The sequence below is a fragment of the Protopterus annectens genome, chromosome 11.part0 (assembly GCF_019279795.1).
Source record: "Protopterus annectens isolate FY-2018-M chromosome 11.part0, PAN1.0, whole genome shotgun sequence".
In the NCBI taxonomy this organism is placed as follows: Eukaryota; Metazoa; Chordata; order Ceratodontiformes; family Protopteridae; genus Protopterus; species Protopterus annectens.
The window spans coordinates 1312426005-1312445415 of record NC_056745.1 but is presented as its reverse complement, the minus strand read 5'-3'; the positions used below and the strand labels follow the sequence as shown (position 1 = coordinate 1312445415).

General features: G+C 36.8%; 1 protein-coding gene across 1 annotated transcript in view; it reads left to right on the top strand.

Moving 5' to 3' along the window:
* The window catches only part of IRF5 (interferon regulatory factor 5), a 1182803-nt gene that overhangs the window by 172124 nt on the left and 991268 nt on the right, over nucleotides 1-19411 (top strand). Inside the window, exon 2 of the mRNA XM_044088631.1 lies at nucleotides 15401-15501. The gene's annotated coding sequence lies outside the window, so the exon portion shown is untranslated. The remainder of the gene's footprint in view (nucleotides 1-15400; nucleotides 15502-19411) is intronic.

Below are 19411 nucleotides of genomic sequence, written 5' to 3'. Positions count from 1 at the left end.
GGAAGTTCCCTGATGCCCTGGCTAAATTTCCCTTAGTAGTATAAATACCACCAAGGGTCTCCCCTGAAAAGATACAATTATCCTAGAGAGGCTAACCTGTTCAACAAAGGATATTTAATTTAAATGTTTAAAATTAAATCTGTATCTCTGCATTCATTTCAAAAGTAAAGAAGAAAATAGTATGTATACTGACAGTGTTTATGGTAACTCAGGGGAGAGAGGCAAGTAACGGGACACTAGGCTGGCTGTTGGGGGGGGGGGCTGATCTCATTTGACCACGGTCCAGCTCTGCTGATGAGGGTGATGGGCCTATAATTACTTGGATCTGTAGAGGGGTGGAATTGCTGAGGTTGAACAGTCTAAGTAGGCACTTAGATAATACATAATGGACACTGATGTAAATATTGTCTGATATGTTATTTGGCCCATAGAAACATTATTTCTTAGCCTTTGGCATGGATCCTAAGACTTACTCCACTGTGATTACAGGGGAAACAATGTTCATGGATGGTGGGCGTAACAATGTGGATAGTTGGAGTAACGTTAGCACTAAGTTTGCCTGCTAATGTATTGGCTGTGTCATTAGGACTGCAATTTGTACTATTAATATGGATGAGCTCAGTGCATTGTTGAACATTAGTCCTTAATTTCCTGACATAAATGAAGAAAGATTTCTAGTGTCCTTTGGTATCTATACTGACTTTAAGTTCATACTCTCCTTTACAGTTTCTATGATTCCTTGCTGGCATGTTTCAGTATGATTTTGAGGTAGGGTAATGGAGAATTCTTACAACTTTTCATTATTTTCCTTCTTTTCTTAAATGTTTTATTAAGATGGGAGTTCCACCAGAAAAAATCTGTTCCTCAATTTATTATTATATTTAGGGAGGTCAGGTACAGGCTTTTTTATGCAGCTGTTGAAGTGCCGGTAAAGGCTGGGGATGAATGCAGCAGCCATCACCATTGGGTCCATTTACAGTGAATTCTTGGGAATTTTGTATAGGTCTTCTAGAAGTTAAAAGTAGGTCTGTCCTGAAAAATGGTTTCATTTGATAGACTTCCAAGATGGCTACACACTGATCAACAACTTAATTGCAGCTCTCCCAGTGTAAAAAAAAAATGAAAAATAAGAGCCAGTGATATTATCAGCATAAGTTAAATTCAGTCACTGGCCAGTAAGTCCACTGCCTGGATGCCAGTAAAAAGAAATTTAGAGAACTTGAAAGAAAATCAACCAGAACTAGAAAAGATGAAGACAAAACACTGGCTTCAAAGAATCATCCAGCTGTTCAACAAAATGTTCATGCTTCAGCTTTGGTACAAGAGATGGCTTCCAATAATTTAGAGTTAAAAATAAATCAGATGTACTCAGTGATAATGAAAATAAATGAAACAATGAGTTAAGCAAGTCAAATAACAAATGGCTGGAAAGATAGAAGAAACTTTAACCAGCTATTCAGATGAACCAAAAAAATGAAAAAAAAATAGATGTTAAAATGAAGACAAAGCTGGATGATTAGGAGTCTGCTCAGGAAGAGCTATTTCAAAAAATGTTAGAGGACAGAGCATACAGACAAAACCTGAGATTTTCTGCTGTACCAGAGAAATTGGAAGGAACAGACTGTATTAGTTTTATGAAAGCACAAATAAGCAACTGGAATGGTATTCCTCAGCAGAATTTGTTAATTAAAAGGGCACAAGGTGAGTATGGTCCAAACCTGGCCATGAGAAACCAGCCAAAATCTATATTAGTAAAGATGCAATCAAATCAGCAGAACAAGTTGGTCCTGTCAGAACTGTTGCAGAAGGGGAGAGTATTATCAACTAGAGACAGCAGACTATTTGTGGAAAATGATAATTCAGTGTACACCAGGCAGAACAGAAGCAAATTTATCCCAGCAAGCAAGGAATGTTGAGAGGCAGGTGTGAGATTCAAGGTGCTGTATAATCTGTCTACAGAATATTTTTTCCAGGAGGATCAAAGACATTTTTAGATGCACAACACTAAGGAAGAATTAAAAACAGTTTTTCCAACAAAAAAGTGAGCCAGCAAACAGAAATAGACTCTGCTTCTCATTCTTCTGACAATAAAACCCACAGGGAGATTTTGTCAGTGAAACATGTTTCAATGTTCCAAATTAAAATGCTTGAGAGAGAGAAAAAAAAACACAAGGCTATTTACTAGAAGAATCAGGAGTACCTTGAACTTGAATCAGAGTCTGGTGTTGGGAGACAGACAGGAAGACCAGCAACACTGAACTTATTGAATAAATGGGAGACTATAAAACATCAGTCACATTTATGAAATATGACTTTGCAAGAAAAGTGAAGGAGAAAGATTGGACTTTTGTTGACTTTGGTAAATGTGGGTGGACTGTAAAGCATATATCCCACTTTATGTCATTAATATTTAGAAGGACACTAAAAGGGGGAAAGGGGGGAATAGCAATTGTAAGCAGAACCATTTTGTTGTTATTAGTATTTGTATAAACATTTCATGATATAAAATGCATGTTATATATAGTAAATCAGTTTTGTATAGTCAGGAGTATTAAAAATGTGGAGAAGTATTTTCACTGACTGTAATATGTGTTAAAGATATTAAAGTAAACAAGTAAGATTTAGTTGTAAGAAATATATGCTTTACAGTATAACAAGAGCAGAAAGGGTGAACAAAACCAAGTTTAATGTTAATATGTATGATATTGGGCTTCTGGAGTGGGCTATAAAAGTGCTCTGATTATATTATATTATATGTAGAATTAAAATATTTTATCTTATTTTTACAAGGATTAATGTCTATTTTACTGCCCTTGGCTTACTCTATAAGCAAGAGTTTTTGTAAGCAAGTAGAAAACTAAGACAAAATGCTGAAAGCCATGAAAAATGCTAAGTTATCTGCAAAAGCTAATAGTTTTTTTTGCAGTAGCAAATGTTCATTGGGTGTCCGGAAGTCTACAGCTGAAGGCAATTGTACATTCTGTTCTGAGTAAAATTTACAAAGATTTGTTGATGACTACTTTTGCATGCAGATGATCTGTCTGCAGGTGCAAGCCTCGATTAATCTTGAGAGTTCTGTGCATTTGTTGCTGAGTAAAATTTAGAGTTTATAGATACAATGGCAAGAAGCTCAGTGAAAAATAATGTTTGAGAAGTGAATAAGAGATAAGAGTCTCCCTGGCATCTTTAATACTTTAACGCATTTAATAGAACAGTGTACAATTTATTTTTATTTAAAGATATCCAGTGTGGTATTTCTTAGGGTTAAACGCTAATGTTTTATGAAAGCATGCAAACTGTTGTTCACATATGGGAGGAGAATAGATGTATGAAAAGAACAGACAGCAATCCACAAGCTTTACCATGTGCTTTAGCAGAGGTAAGCTTAATTTTTAGGTTAGGTAATGTCTGTGGGTGCAGCTGTCAATTTGAGGTAATAGTAATATCTGGAGGGTTAAACTTAATTATTTTGAAGATGTGCATAGTTTTGTGTATTTGTTCAAAGTTAATGGGGGTGGGGTGTTATGAAAATGTATTTAGGTTTTGTTTGAGGGCTTTCATTAAAAGAAAAAGTTTTGAAAATACAACAATGGTTCAAATGGAGATGAGAAGAAACTACTGTATAAAATATAAGCCTGTCAAAGATCAGTCCATGCATGTAACACAAAAGTTGGAAATATACATTCAAATAAAAACTGTCAATAGTTGGGAACGATAGCTTTTTGTCATAATGGCTACATTATTTTTCTGGAACATAAATGGCCTTACAGGTATAGACAAAAAAAGGAATGAATATTTAATTATATTAAGAAATGCATATTGCAAATAACAATGCTACATGAACTACATTTGGAAATAAATGATCATTTGAATTTGACAAAGAAAGGATTTCAGGATGGATATTCAACAAAATATCAGGGACAAAGGAAAAGCACAGCAGTTATACCAATTACTTGAAGGGCTCCAATAGTGACAGAAGAGGAAAAAAAGACAATGGTAGATTTGTGATAGTAAAGAAAAAATTTGGAGTGAGTTGGATGAAGTGTTGATGACTGTACCCAAGGGTGAGAGACTGGTGATTGGAGCAGATTTCAATGGGCATGTTGGTGAAGGGAACAGAAGGAATGAGGAAGTGATGGGTAGGTATGGTGTTAAGCAAAGGAATGCAGAAGGTCAGATGGTAGTGGATTTTGCGAAAAGGATGGACATGGCTGTGATGAATATGTATTTTAACAAGAGGGAGGAACATAGGGTAACATACAAGAGTGGAGGAAGATGCACACAGGTGGATTATATCTTATGTAGAAGGGCCAGTCTGAAGGAGATTTGAGACTGTAAAGTGGTGGCAGGGGAAAGTGTAGTTAGGCAGCATAGGATGGTGGTTTGTAGGATGACATTGGTGATCAAGAAGAGGAGGATGAATGAGGACAGCACCAAGGATCAAATGGTGGAAACTGAAAAAGGGTAATTGTGAGGTGATGTTCAGGGAAGAGTTAAGACAGGCACTGGGTGGCAGTGAAGAGTTACCGAATAGCTGGGTAACAACAGCAGAGCTAGTAAGAGAGATGGCTAGAAAGCTGCTTGGTGTGACATCTGGAAAGAGGAAGGAGGACAAGGAGACCTGGTGGTGGAATGAAGAAGTACAGGAGAGTATACAGAGAAAGAGGTTGGCGAAGAAGAAGTGGGATTGTCAAAGAGATGAAGAAAGTAAACAAGAGTATAAGGAGATAAGGTGCGTGGCAAAGAGAGAGGTGGTGAAGGCTAAGGATAAGGCATATGAAGAGTTGTATAAAAGGATGGACACTAAAGAGGGAAAAAATGACTAGACAGAGGGACCGAGCTAGTAAAGATGTGCAGCAGGTAAGGGTGATAAAGGATAATGAGGGAAACGTACTCGCAAGTGAGGAGAGTGTTTTGAGCAGATGGAAAGAGTACTTTGAGGGGTTGATGAATGAAGAGAATGAGAGGGAGAGAAGGTTGCATGATGTGTGAATAGTGAATTAAGAAGTGCAGTGGATTAGCAAGGAGGAAGATGAAGAACAGAAAGGCTGTTGGTCCAGATGACATACCTGTGGAAGCATGGAGGTGTTTAGGTGAAATGGCACTGGATTTTAACTAGATTGTCTAATGAAATTTTGGAAAGTGAGAGGATGCTTGAGGAATGGAGAAAAAGTGTTTTGTTACAGATTTTTAAGAGTAAGGGTGATGTGCAGAGCTGTAGTAACTACAGAGGAATTAAACTGATCAGTCACAGCATGAAGTTATGGGAAAGAGTAGTAGAAGCTAGGTTAAGAAGGGAGGTGATGATTAGTGATCAGCAGTATGGTTTTGTGCCAGGAAAGAGCACTACAGATGCAATGTTTGCTCTGAGAGTGTTGATGGAGAAGTACAGAGAAGGTCAGAAGGAGTTGCATTGTGTCTTTGTTGATTTAGAGAAAGCATATGACAGGGTGCCTAGAGAGGAGTTGTGGTATTGTATGAGGAAGTCGGGAGTGTCAGAGAAGTATATAAGAGTGGTACAGGATATGTACAAGGGTAGTGTGACAGCGGTGAAGTCTGCGGTGGGAGTGACAGATGTGTTTAAGGTGGAGGTGGGATTACATCAAGGATCAGCTCTGAGCCCTTTCTTATTTGTAATGGTGATGGACAGGTTGACAGACAAGATCAGACAGGAGTCCCTGTGGACTATGATGTTTGCAGATGACATTGTGATCTGTAGTGAGAGTAGGGAACAGGTGGAGGAGACCCAGAGTGGGGATATATCTAATAGAGAAGAGAAATGAGGTCAGCAGGACTAAGACAGAATATATGTGTGTGAATGAGAGGGAGGATAAAGGAATGGTGAGGATGCAAGGAGTAGAGGTGGCAAAAGTGGATGAGTTTAAGTACTTGGGATCAACAGTTTAGAGTAATGGTGAGTGTGGAAGAGAGGTGAAGAAGAGAGTACAGGCAGGATGGAGTGGGTGGAGAAGAGTGTCAGGAGTGATCTGTGACAGACTAGTACCAGTAAGAGTGAAAGGGAAGGTCTGCAAGAGAGTAGTGAGACCAGCTATGTTATATGGGTTGGAGACAGCGGCATTGACAAAAAGGCAGGAGTCAGAGCTTGACGTGGCAGAGCTGAAGATGTTAAGATTTGCACTGGGTGTGACGAGGATGGACATGATTAGGAATAAGTATATTAGAGGGTCAGTCCAGGTTGAAGGTTTGGAGACACAGCCAGAGAGGCAAGATTACATTGGTTTGGACATGTGCTGAGGAGGAATGCAGAGTATATTGGGAAAAAGATGCTAAGGGTGAAGCTGCCAGGTAACATTAAAAGAAGAAGGCCTAAGATACGGTTTATGGATGTGGTGAGAGAGGACATGCAGGTGGTTGGTGTGACAGAGCAAAATGCAGAGGACAGGAAGAAATGGAAACAGTTGATCTGCTGTGGCGACCCCTAACGGGAGCAGCTGAAAGAAGAAGAAGATTTGTGATAGTAAGCGGCTATTGACAAGGGAGGAGGATTATGCTGGCATGAATTTATATTCCACCAAAAGATGCTATTATGGAACTAAACAAAAGTTTGGGAGAAATAATCAGCTTTCGGGTAGGAATATTACTTACAGGTGGAGACTGAAACTTGATTTATAATAAGAGGACCTATAAGGGAAATATAACAAAAGATAGTAGATTTATGAAGAAAGTTATGAAAATATTTGGTATAGAAGATGTGAATTCATTAGTTGGAGGAGAATTTATATATCATTCCCCAAGGAACAATAACTGGGCTAGACTAGATAGAAATTATATTTCACAGGAACATGTGCATCTAATTGAAAGCTTTGACATGCATCCAATAACTCTTTCAGATCATGCGCTAATAAAAGCTAAGATAAAAATGCAGGGTAATTAAGAAAAAATTAGACACTGGTGCTTTCCCACCTACCTGGTAAAAAGGAATTTAAGGAGTAGGTAGTGGAAATTATCAAGGGTTATTATGGAATATAGAGATCATCAGAAGATATAGCTTGTGGGTGAGATAAAATAACAATGGAGTTTAAAATTTAAAAGAGAAATAATAGTAATTGCTTAGAGATGTTGAATAAGGTTAAATAATTACAGAATAAGGAGAATTTCCCAGAAAAAGAAGAGGCACAATGAAGAGTGCTAAACATGAACAAAGGAGTATCTGAATAATATGCATGAGTTTTGAAAGATTGCTGTTAAGCAATTATTTTTGGTAATAACTCTACAACATATAACCTTTTAGCACATCTTAGACAACAGAAAGTAGAAAGAATTGTCAACAAATCTAGTGAGCTTATAACAAGAAAAATAACCAGAGAGCCTGTAGAGGTATTACAGATATTTTGGAAATTTTATGAAAATGTGTATAAAGCATAGAATGTAGAATCAAGAAATAGCCTAAATGGAAATAGTTATGGAAGACTTAATTATGCCAATGTCTGAGGCAGATGAGGCTCAACAAATAACAGTTAAGATAGGAGGAGATGAGATAAAAATGGTGCTATATAAACAGTTTTCAGGAAAGTCTCCGGAATAGATGGCATTCCTGTGGAAGTTTGGAAAAAGTGAAGAAAGTAGTAAAGATCTTGGAGATTTTGTTTAGCAGTATTTTAAAAGGAGGTGAATCACCCAGGGGCGGCTCGTGCTTTAGGACTGCAGCCTTCCCACCTGTAAAATGGGTCCCCCACCTGTGCATAAAATAAAGTCCCCCATAGAACATATAAAAATATCTTGGACTCTGCACATGCGTAGTTCCTGGCTGCTGTGTACAGGATTGCATTCACAAACAGCTGCAGGATTGCCATATGGAGATCAGGATCACATGGCCATTCTGGAGACTGTGTGTGTGTGTGTGTGTGTGTGTGTGTGTGTGTGTGTGTGTGTGTGTGTGTGTGTGTGTGTGTGTGTGTGTGTGTGAAATGCCCCAGTTGCTTCATGGTGGTAGGTAGAGAATAAGGCTTGAATCCTGTACCTTGGACCCAAGTGACAAGAGCCTGAATTCCCTACCCACCACCATTTCTAAACCATTTGCAGATTTTTGCCTCATATTTGTTCTTTTCCTCATAAAATCTGTGGTTTCTGTATTTTTGTTACTTAAAACAGACAGTAGGTCAGTGGTGCACTGGAAGCAGTGTTGCCTGACAGCTGTGGGTTGTCTGGTTTGATTCTTGGCTGGGGTGCCTTCTGTGTGGAGTCTGCATGTTCTCCCTGTGTTTGTGTGGGTTTGCTCTGGTGTCCTCAGTGGATATTTGTCCCTATTTTATGGACTGTATTCCTCCATTATTGGCTTTGTCCAGGTTTTTTATGCCAAGGTTGAGAGCTATGGTGATAACTGAACTCACTGAATATGTTTGGGGGCTGTATTCTCCCTTTATTGGCTTTGTTCAGGTGTTTTGTGCTAAGATGTTGACAGCTATGGTGAGAACTGAATTCACAAATGGTAGCCATTTAAGTTTCAGTCTTCCTTTCTTTCATAAAAATAGATGATTTGACATAGTGGTATGTTGCTCTGGCTGTTTTGCACAGGGACCTGGGTTTAATACTTGGCAGTGAAATGTATGGTGGTAACATAGCATTTTATTCTAGCGACTTTCCAACATTATACAAGCAATGTTTAAAATATGTCCCTGGTTTTTGGGCTTTTGTCCCCCCCCCCAATAAATTTTGGCTTTGTCCAGATTTCTTGTGCTGCAAAGTTCAGAGATACAGCTGAGTGTCGAGTAGATTTTACAAGGAGCTGAGAGCTGCAGGGGAACAAAAGTTTAGTGCTGTTTATGCCAAGTCTGCTTGCATTGTAAATAACACACCATGTAATGTACTTGCTACTGATGCAGAAGGTTGTGGGTTCTACTCCCACAGTAGGTAGATCCATTGCTGATACTGTACTCTGTTTTAAAGGGGATGGATGCTGCAGTCCTCTTTGGCGAAGATACCTAGTAACTATGAACCTGTTATCAGTTTGCCATCTATTCCCTATTGTAATATTACTAGCATTATAATTTTTTTAATGCAACATACGCAATTTATTCCTCAAGGGCAACAGGCACTTTATTTGTAGATGAAACAATGACATACAAAGTTGTTTGCTAGCAGTAACCTCTTCATTAGTTAACAGATTTCTTTAATGTGGAATTATTTAGATGGCTTTTACATCTTCAGATATCATGCATATTTACTGATACTGGTGGACTGTTGAAGTTTGAGTAGACTTTTATGATGGAAATATTCTGAGTTGGGCAGTTCAACTGTACTGTATAGTACAAGGAATATAATTTAATACAGGTGTATCAAAGAGCATGCGTATGTTTCATGTTCAAGGGGCCTATGATTTGAAAACAGCCCAAAATTAATCTTTATCTGCCACTGGCAAAATGTATTTTCTTTGAATGTGGGTTTCAATGCTGTTTCAATGAATCTGAGTTTCAAGGGCAGAGAAGTTTTAATGCTAAGTCTATTTTCATTGTGAGACTGCATTGCTTTGTTTAGCAGATATCTATTCGGGTTTATGCTGTAAAATATAAAATAAAACTTTCAAATGCAACCTATATCATTGCAGAAGTAAAGCAGTATGCACATGAGTGTTTATGGCAATTGGGGCGAAATAACCAAGGAATGAGACATTGGAATGGCTGCAGGGGGGACACTCCATTCGATCATGATTTTGTGAGGGGGGAAGGGCAGAAAACACAGACAGCCCCGGCTGAACTATACCTCTCAACTGTCCAGACTTTTGCAGAATGAATAGATTTTTGCTTCTTATTTTTGGTTTGTTCCTCATAAAATTTGTGATTTTCTGCCAAATCATTTAGGAATGAAGTCACTAAGTAATGACAGACATTGAGTTTCAGACGTCATAACCTTCAGAAAAATGCATGCTAAAGCAAGACCTGTTATTCTATCAACTGTCTTTTTAGTACTGTTTGTATGTTCCCCCAATATATTTGGCCATATCCAGATTTTCTGCATTAAGAGGTTGAGAGGTACGTGCAAATAAATCGCTTTATAGAATTAGCAATATCCAAACCTCTCAACTGTCTCCAATTTTGGCTCAAAATGTTGCTCTCCCCTTAATAATCCCTCTGCAAAATGGCAATTTTGGAAGAAAACGTGGAGGGTTTACAATTATAAATAACTGTAATGATCAGCGTTATAGATTACTTTTATTTCAGAAATGCATGTAGATGCTCTTATTTTGTCAGCTGCTCAAGTTAACAGTATTAATTTTAAAAAGGTGTCCCTTCTTTGACAGGTTCCCAGCTGTATTGTGAGGCAATTGTATATTTTTGCATAACATATTTGGTCTGTTTTTCATAAAATTGTGGTTTTCTGGCAAATTAGTAGCAAATCATTAAAGACTGAAGTTAGAAAATAATGGCAGATATTTGATTTTCAGATTTCATATCCTTCAAAAATTCATACTAATGCAAGACCTACTACTATTCTATTATCATTCTAAGTTTATAAGAGCAATATTTAAAAATTGTCTTCATTTATGGGCCTGTGTCCCACTTCTATCTATGGCTTTGTCCAGATTTCTTGCTCTGAGGTTGAGAGGTATGAGTGTCAGAGCCATCACCGTCAGCCTGAGACATTTCAAACTGTGACCTACTTGTTGCACTCCACTCCCCATTGTAGTGGCTCTGGATGTGCCCAAACAAGGCAAGGAGCAGTTAATAAGTGTGCAGAGTATTCCCCCATCCAAGGTAGACCACAAGTACGACCGTGGCTTTTCATCTGTCCTTGATTTTGCAGAATGTTCTGGTTTTCTGTCATATTTTATACTGTTGATTTATGCTTATTATTCAGAAAATGCATGCTGTTGCAGTGCCATGTTGCTCTGTATTAAAGTAGCAATGCTTTAATGACCATCAGATAAGCTTGTCAGAGATTGTAAGATGCAAGTAAGCTTTAATAAGCATACTGTTAAATAATTACCAACATTGAAAGCCTTTTCATTGTTGCCATGCAGAGAATATTTACATAACTAGATAAGGAATAAGCCTTGGGTATTGAAATGCATATGACAGTATTTTTAATAAAGGACAAGATTACAGTATTTTCAGAAACTCATTACATTAGTTGGAGACTTGCAGTTATCTTTGCAGGCTTTACCCGTAAACTAACAGAATGCCAATCTATCATGTGTGGTCCATAACTTGTGCAGTAATCCTTTAAGCAATTTATCTTGAACTTGTTTCTTGTTCGCTGCTCATTTTTTACTTTTATCATGTGTTCTCCATGAAACAAGTAGATAATTGTTGTCAGGTAGCAGGTCTTTTTTGGATAAGAAACATTTTTACAAGTGGGGGTATCACAGATTGCTACTTTCAGCATGTTACATGGTAATTTTATAAAGCTGAATATAAATTATAATTAGAACTGCAGTACAAGGAGAAGTGGTTTGAGCTGAGTGCTGCTTGTTTTTTTTATACTTGATTTTGACTGGCATTCCAGTAATGTATTTAAAAAGCCATTTATTTTTTCATGCCTCACAACCTTTGTGTTTCCATCTAGATATTAAATACGTTGTCGTGTAGCCAGTGCATTGAAATATTTTTTTTCTTCTACACTTCATTTTGTCTTGATTGGACTCTAGTAATGATGGTTTGGCACCCAGGGCAGCGTATTTAATTAAAGTTCCAGTTGCTGTGGTTTTGAGCATAGCCCACCCCTTTCCAGTTGGTCACACCTCTTCCCATTGGCCCCACCCATTCAGCTGTCTCTTGCAGCCCCCCCCCCTTTAATTTGAAGTCACCAGCCACCACTGGAATCATCAACATCTTGTAAGAAAGCTGTGGTAGCTGTATTACCTAAAGTTGGTAAAGACCCATCAGACACAGCTTCATATAGACCCATTTCAATTTTAAACCATGATTATAAAGTTTTTGTCTACACTAACTAAAAGAATGGCAGAGGTGTTGTCAAAATTGAGAGATATAGATCAATGTGGTTTTGTGGAGGGAAGGAAAACATTTAACAACATTAACAAAACAATGATGATCCAGAGGGAAGCAGAATATAAGTAAATATTGCTATTTGTTGGTAGGTCCTAAGGCAGAGGAAGCATCCAATAGAGTAAGTCAGGATTTTATGAGGAGAGCAATGGAAGTATTTGATTTCCTGGATACAATAATAAGGTTAATCAGGAGAATATGTGAAGGATCTGTAGCAAGAATTAGAGTGGTGGGTTCCTCTCTGATAAGTTGTGTTTGAAAAGGGGAACCAGGCAGGGGTGTCCTCCTTCTCCTTTGCTATTTGCTTTATATTTAGAGACACTGGCAATGAAAATAATAGACTCAGAAATGCAAGGATATAATCGGTATGGTAATCAAGAAAAGTTGTCTTTATTTGCAGATCATATTATTTATACATGATGAATCCAGCTCAGCATTTTGGAACATTTTGAGATGGTTTCAAGTCTTTTTGGGATATAACAATAACAACAAAGGCTATAGCTGTAAATTATGTACCCACACACTAATTGGTTCAACAATACCCATATTTCTGGAGACACAATAAAATGAAGTATTTAGGAGTATGGATTAAAATGCTTCTGTTACTGCAGCTAATGATATGTGGGAGGAGACTAAACAAATGATGAAACAAAAACTGAGAAAGTAAAAGCTGTTTATTGGATATGGACAGTAAGATAAAAGCAATGAAAAAGTTTTTGGTGCCTTTAGCTTTATATGCAGGTCAGGCATATTTTTATCAACCAGAGGAGAATTTGTGGACAATAATTAATGAAGAGTTGAAGGAATTTATCTGGGAGGTGAAGAGGGCAAGAGTTAAGTAGGCTAAGCTGGTCCTTCCAATAGAGTAAGGTGCTTTAGGATTACCTGATTTAAAGGGATATTTTAGAGCTACACACATAAGGCTCATATGCATAACACAAGCAGAAGGTTATAATTCAAAATGGAATTGGATGATTATGAAGTAAGGTAGAAGTTCAAGAAATAGAGAGAGATTGAGATTTTGGTTGCAGAACTTAAGGAGAATAATAACAGCCATACAGAATATTATACTTTTATGTTTTATTATTATTTTATTTGCAGTTGGTTTATCAGGATAGTCAATTTGGCCTAGAAAAATCCATTTTCAATGGAGTCCCGGGGAGAAAAGCTCCAAAAACAAAACAATAATTACAAACAAAATTACAATCAAAGTTTTTTTTTTGTTATAGTAAGTACAAAAGTAGTTGTAAAAAATTGCATTTAAACATACAATTTCTAAAGGAAAAATGACAGTCAAAGTTTAGGTTATACTAATTGCAGATAAAATATTTCATTTAACACAGACAATATCCGAGATAAAAAGTATCAGCATTGTAAATCAAGAGTAGTTATTTACACATGGATTGGTACCTGCTAAAGCCATGTATGGAATCTGAGAGGACTAAGATGAAGAGATTAAGTGGGGTGCTCACAGAGCAGCAGAAACTATTCTAAGAACTAAGCCAACATGAGAAATGGAGAAAAGAGATTGTTGTCAATAGAAATTACTCCAAGTAGGGGTACACAAAAATAGGAAAGAGGAGACTGGAATTTACTGAAGAAAACTGGCAAGGGAAATAAAGTACTGGGAGCAAATTATTACTTGAGGGAAAGGTAACAGAGTGAAATGAGATCAAGAAGACATTTGGACTGCAGGCTAGAGACTGCCTTCATACCAAGGATTGAAATTAAGTATAGGCAAAGAGGAAGGGATAAGGGAATCATAAATGAAAGACCTGCTCTAATAAGAGTTTTTAGTTGAATCTACAACAAAAGCTGTGTTAAAAGCAAGGGATAGCGAGTAGGGCATATAACATTTTGCATGATAAAGATAAGAATCAATCAGAGGAGGTTAGAAAAGGTTGGAAAGAGAGACTAGAAAACCAGTTTACTAAAGAACAATGAAGGACATATGTATGCCTCCCAAGTATGAAACAAAGTCCATAAGCTTTAGGATCTTTGCTTGGAAGTGTTTGCATATGTATTTTTATACCCCACACAGATTTCAAAGATTTTTTCCTCATCTAGTCAGCAAATGTTGGAGGTGTGATGGGGAAGAAAAAGGTAATTAGAAGCATATGTTTTGAAAGTATAATGAGCTGGCAGATTTAAAAAATTCCCTACAGAGGGCTCTGTCAGAAATATCGGGTTGCTATAACTAAGGAAATTATTATTTTGTGCTGTGATAAAGGGTCTAAATTGCTTTGATATATTAAGGCCTTATAAAGTTTAATTCTGTTGGCTGCCAAAAAGAGCAATTACTAGAAAATGGTAATCAAAGTCTAAATTAACTGCAGTTGGAGTACTGGATGTTTTACAAAAGATAAAAAGACTTGGAAGAGAGTCCTTTAGAAAAGGGAAGGAGCAAATTACATAGAAATCAATGGAAATTGTGGGAACAATGCAGAATAATGTTCAGCAGGCGGAATAAGGTTTGAGTGAAGTCAGGAATTCATCAGTTTATGGAATGGTGGACTGATGATACTTACAAAGAAAGAAAATATATTTGAAGAATAGTATATGTAAATGGAAAATATTAATATGGTTTGTTATCTTTTCTGTTAATGTATGTTTCCCTATTGGTAATTTAATAAAGGTGTTTTAAAAAAAGATGGTTTAATATGGTAGTTAGGACTGTCAAGGCCAGGCATTCTCATAGGCCAACTAGTCAGCCTCCTAGGACACCATGATTCTAGAGGCATTATTTCAATATTTATTTATTTTTTAGAGCAATGAAATTGTGTTTCTTTACACTAATAAGTAATTAAATAAATAAATAAAGTGCCCCTGCTAAAATAAAATGTGCCTGTGGCACAGCAGATTTTCCAGTGGGAAGGTGCTTCACTTGACCATTTAAGTCAAATCACATCAGACTTGAACTTTGTGAGATCACAGAGCAGAGAACTTGCAAAGCTCAAAGGCAGTCACAAAGCACGCTTCAAAACTTCTTTGCTATATTCTGCAGGAGGAGGTTTTATATTAACATAAACATTTTGCACAATAAAAAGAATGAATATCTAATTGCTGGCTTTATTGAGTGACTAATCTTGAGATGAATTTTAAATATTACTCTAATTTGCTTAATAAAAGTTAACAGAACAACAGGTTTTGCATTTACCCACATTGTATAAACAATAAGAAGTATGAAGCTCTAATGTTTGACATTATTGACTGATTGTAGTCTTCATTGATTTACCTGGAAATCATATATTTTGTCTTTTGCTCATTATTCTGGCTTTTTGCTTGTCTGGAGCAGTATGTTTGGAGCAGTGCTCATCTGCTTGAAATAAAGAACACAGGGATTGCAATCACATCTCTTGAAATTTCCTTCATTAGCCAGCTGTACTAAGTGATGATTTGACTGAGATGCTGCTAACCCATTTTAAACTCCCAAACAGGTAAAGAAGCTAACATCCAGTGGACCACCAATACAACTAACTAAGGACACCAAAGGTTAAGGTACACTGAAGGCACAGAACAAAAGGCTGGACATGCTAAGGTAAAAAAAAAATGTTTTTCCAGTCATTTTTATATTGCAGTTTATAAACAAAAAGGAATGTGTCTAGATCTAGGGATGCCATTGTTCCCCTTAACTAAGCCCTCATTAGGCTAATCAGTGAATATACACAAGAAAGAACCTCTCCAACTAACAAAACAACTGGTATTGTAAAATAGACTTTTTATCACTAAGTTGAATTGTAAGTCACAATTTTAACTATATGTGTACATATATGTACTTTTTATTATCATTGTTTTGATAGAACCTGAATCGTATTATTGTAACACCAAGAGTCTATATATGTAATGTAGGTATCTTTATAATCATGTTTTTACTAACTAATGTAATATGCCTTTAATAATCAATTGTTTTAATTTGTCTTCAGTATTTAAAGGTTATTGTAATTTGCAGTGATATGGTCTGAGGAAGGAGTTGGATCCCTGAAAGTGCTTACCAGCTGTTTGTCTGATAATAAATTATTTTGCCGTGGTACAACTGGTGTTATCATTTTTATCTAATCAATGAATATAATGCCACCTTTGGTGTGTATCTGTCCAGGCACATGCAACAACTGGAATGCTTACAGAAATACCTTACTAATAGGATACAAGGACCAACTCAAAGCCCTGTCACTATACTTGGTATGCTACAGATTGCTAAGAGGTGGCCTGTGTCTGACATGCAAGCATCCTCTGACCCATTACTGATGGATTTACTGCACAACAGCATGCCAAATGGTATCAGAAATACTTGTTTTAGGGATCTAAACCTCTTCTGCTACATTAACAGAATGGTTTGGAGGGACAGGTATAGTTCACAGAGGATACCCCCCTGCTGTGGAAGAGGCTCACCACCCACATACAAGAAAGTTTATCCCTGTCCATTTTCAAGTACAACTTAAAGCTATGGATGGGAACAGAGATAGCTCCCTGTGCTGCTAATAGACAGATGTAACTCCTAATGCTTTATTCCATGCATGGGTCCCCTCAAATTATCTATGGTATGATCCCAGTTATTCTTATTAGGGGTAATATATAATTATCAACCATGGGATTGGATTGACAATGGGATGGGTAAGGCCAATCTATAATAAAATAGGATAGGTTATTTCAAGCACAAAAAGGAAAATTTGCTATGCTTAAAATGGCCCACATTGGCAGCTAGCCTAGTACTTGCCTATGAATCTATTGATAACTTGTAAGTGGGAGATTATTTTATTATTTCATGCCAGTCAAAAACCAATGACATGATCAGAAACCATATTAAATAAGAAAACATCTTTTTTTGCAATAAATTGGTTAAGTTGTAATAAAATAAATTTTATATCACACATAAGAGTAAATACCTCCATTTTATTGCTATTTTGATAGGTGATGTGAGAGATGTTTTATTTATTTAACATTTGTTGACTGGGAAAGTCCGACTAGGTTCCACAGAGCCTGTTTTCAGCGGAGGCCCGGGGAGAAATGCTCCAGACACATGTCTTTAGAATGTGGGAGGAAACCGGAATACCCAGAGGAAACCCATGCGAATGCAGAAAGAACATGCAAACTCCACACAGAAGGCACCCCAGCTGAGAATTGAACCGGAGAACCTCTTGCTATGAGGCAACGTTAACAGCTCCACCACTGCGCCGCCCAATGAATCCAGACATGAGATATGCAGCTGATTTTACATCTTTCCTTCCTTCAATGATATGCTGGCAGCATAGTAGATATTTTATGTGAAAATGTTGAATGTCCAAAATATTTTATTGAAATTATTTGACGTGAAAGCTTCAAACATTATTTAAAAAGAAACAGAAAGTTTAGAGAACAGCAACAAATTATATTTATTTATCTATCTGTCCATCTATCAGTGCTTGATGGTATTTATACTACCAGGAGAAATTTGGTGAGGACCCCAGGTAACTTCCCTTACTCTTATTATTAAGTGCTATAAAATCTTTTACACACGCAGGAGCTACCAGCAACTCAAGCAGATGGGACCTCATTTTGTAAAGTCTAATCCAAAGGAAGGAACAGATTGCAGTCCTGATAAATAAATAAAAATAGAAATGAAATTACTTGCAAAAAATTAGCATGTTTTCATTAAACATGTGGTCTGTGCTGGCACCAGATTTGTTATTTAAATGCATATAATATGGCCGTATGTCATTCTGAGGAGCATTTCCTCATTTTGCATCAGAAGTATTCCATATTCAAAACAGGGAGGTTTACCACAGTTTCTGTGTTGAGTCTTGAAAAAATACCTATGGTAAATAATGCTGAATCATATTATTCCATCAGCCAAAGTGTTTGTAAATAAAGAGCACTATATTTTAGCTACTATTAAAAGTTTCATGTGCTTATTCTTCAGTTTGAAAGTTTCTGTTCTATAACCTAAGACACTGAAGTCTGGCAGCTATTTTTATACATGCACATACAATTTCTCTGTTACAGTTAGCAATATACAGAAAGGATTATGAAGAGATGTCAAATTCCTCAAATTTGCTTGTGTCATTTAAAATCTACTTTTATTGTCTGTGATCTACATATACAAAGTAACAGAAAGTTCTTTGTGGTTCAACTACATGTTAATGAAACAACAAAAAAATGCAATATATGGAAAAACAGACAAAAGAGCCTTTCTGAATTCTGAAAAATCTTTACTGGTGTCTCCTGGTACCTCGACTTACGCCTTCAAGGGATGAATTACACACCAGAAATACAGTCTTTGTATATTACATCAATCAACACCACATTGTTAATAAATACACCTTAAAGTGATACACACCATATTTAATAAAACCTTAAAAAACAAGTATTGCCTCCACTATTTTCCATACATGTTAAACATTAAAATTTACCTCCAAATTAAAACCCGTTGGATGTGAAGTATTAAAATTAATGATAAGCCTGGTTTCCAAAGCTAATAATTTTTTCTTATACATCTCTCCACGCTGATGCATGGGCTTGGCTAATACACTGAAAAACAAAGTGGAATCCAATCCCCCATGACATGTCCAAAAATGATAGGCAACTGGGCTATCCAATGTACTGTGTCTAATGTTCCCAATGTGCCATTTAACTGGGGAACATCCACATCCTATGATATAAACAACTTCACTAGAACAACAGGTAAAGTTATACATGGCTTTATAAACCCTGTTGTTAATCTTAATGTCATTTAAATTCCTGACCTTTGGGCAAACCTTGCATCTTGAACATGGGAAACAACCCACCTAACTACCAAAACTCACTCTCTTACCACTGCTATTAAGCAGTTCCTTTAAATTTGAAAATCTACTGTATGAAAAAATATTTTTTTTTCTGGAAACACCCCTTTTGTAGTGTCCCCTTGCATTATGATGGGCCAAAATCTCCTAACCAAACTGCTTAATATTTATGAAAAAGGTGAAAACCTACTAACAAAAAACATTTTCTCTCCACCATGTTCATCTCTTCCCCTCTTTATGCTAGACATCCCAATGTCACGAATGCCCAATATTCTCTTCTCTGTCCTAACCAACAAATCTGCCTGATATTCCCTGGATAATAGTTTGCCTCTCACCTTGGAAAATTCCTCCAGAATGATACTCTTACCATATGTATTATTAAAAATGCATTTATATTCCCCATAGGGGAGTGACTCTAATAGGTGAGGGGGATGCATGCTTGAGGCTAGGAGAAAATTGTTGGCAGCAGTTTCCTTAAAGTATGGTCTGAAATGAACTGTTCCATCCTGACCAACATAGAGTTCCAAGTCCAAAAATTGTATGACCTCCCTGTGGATCTTAAAAGTAAATGACAGTCCACATCTGTTCATTTCCAGATCCACCATAAATTATCCTTTGTATAGTCTCTTCCCACATATCCTTAGCTGCCATAAATGCATCCTTTTTAACCCATACTCTTAAATACTTAATTTT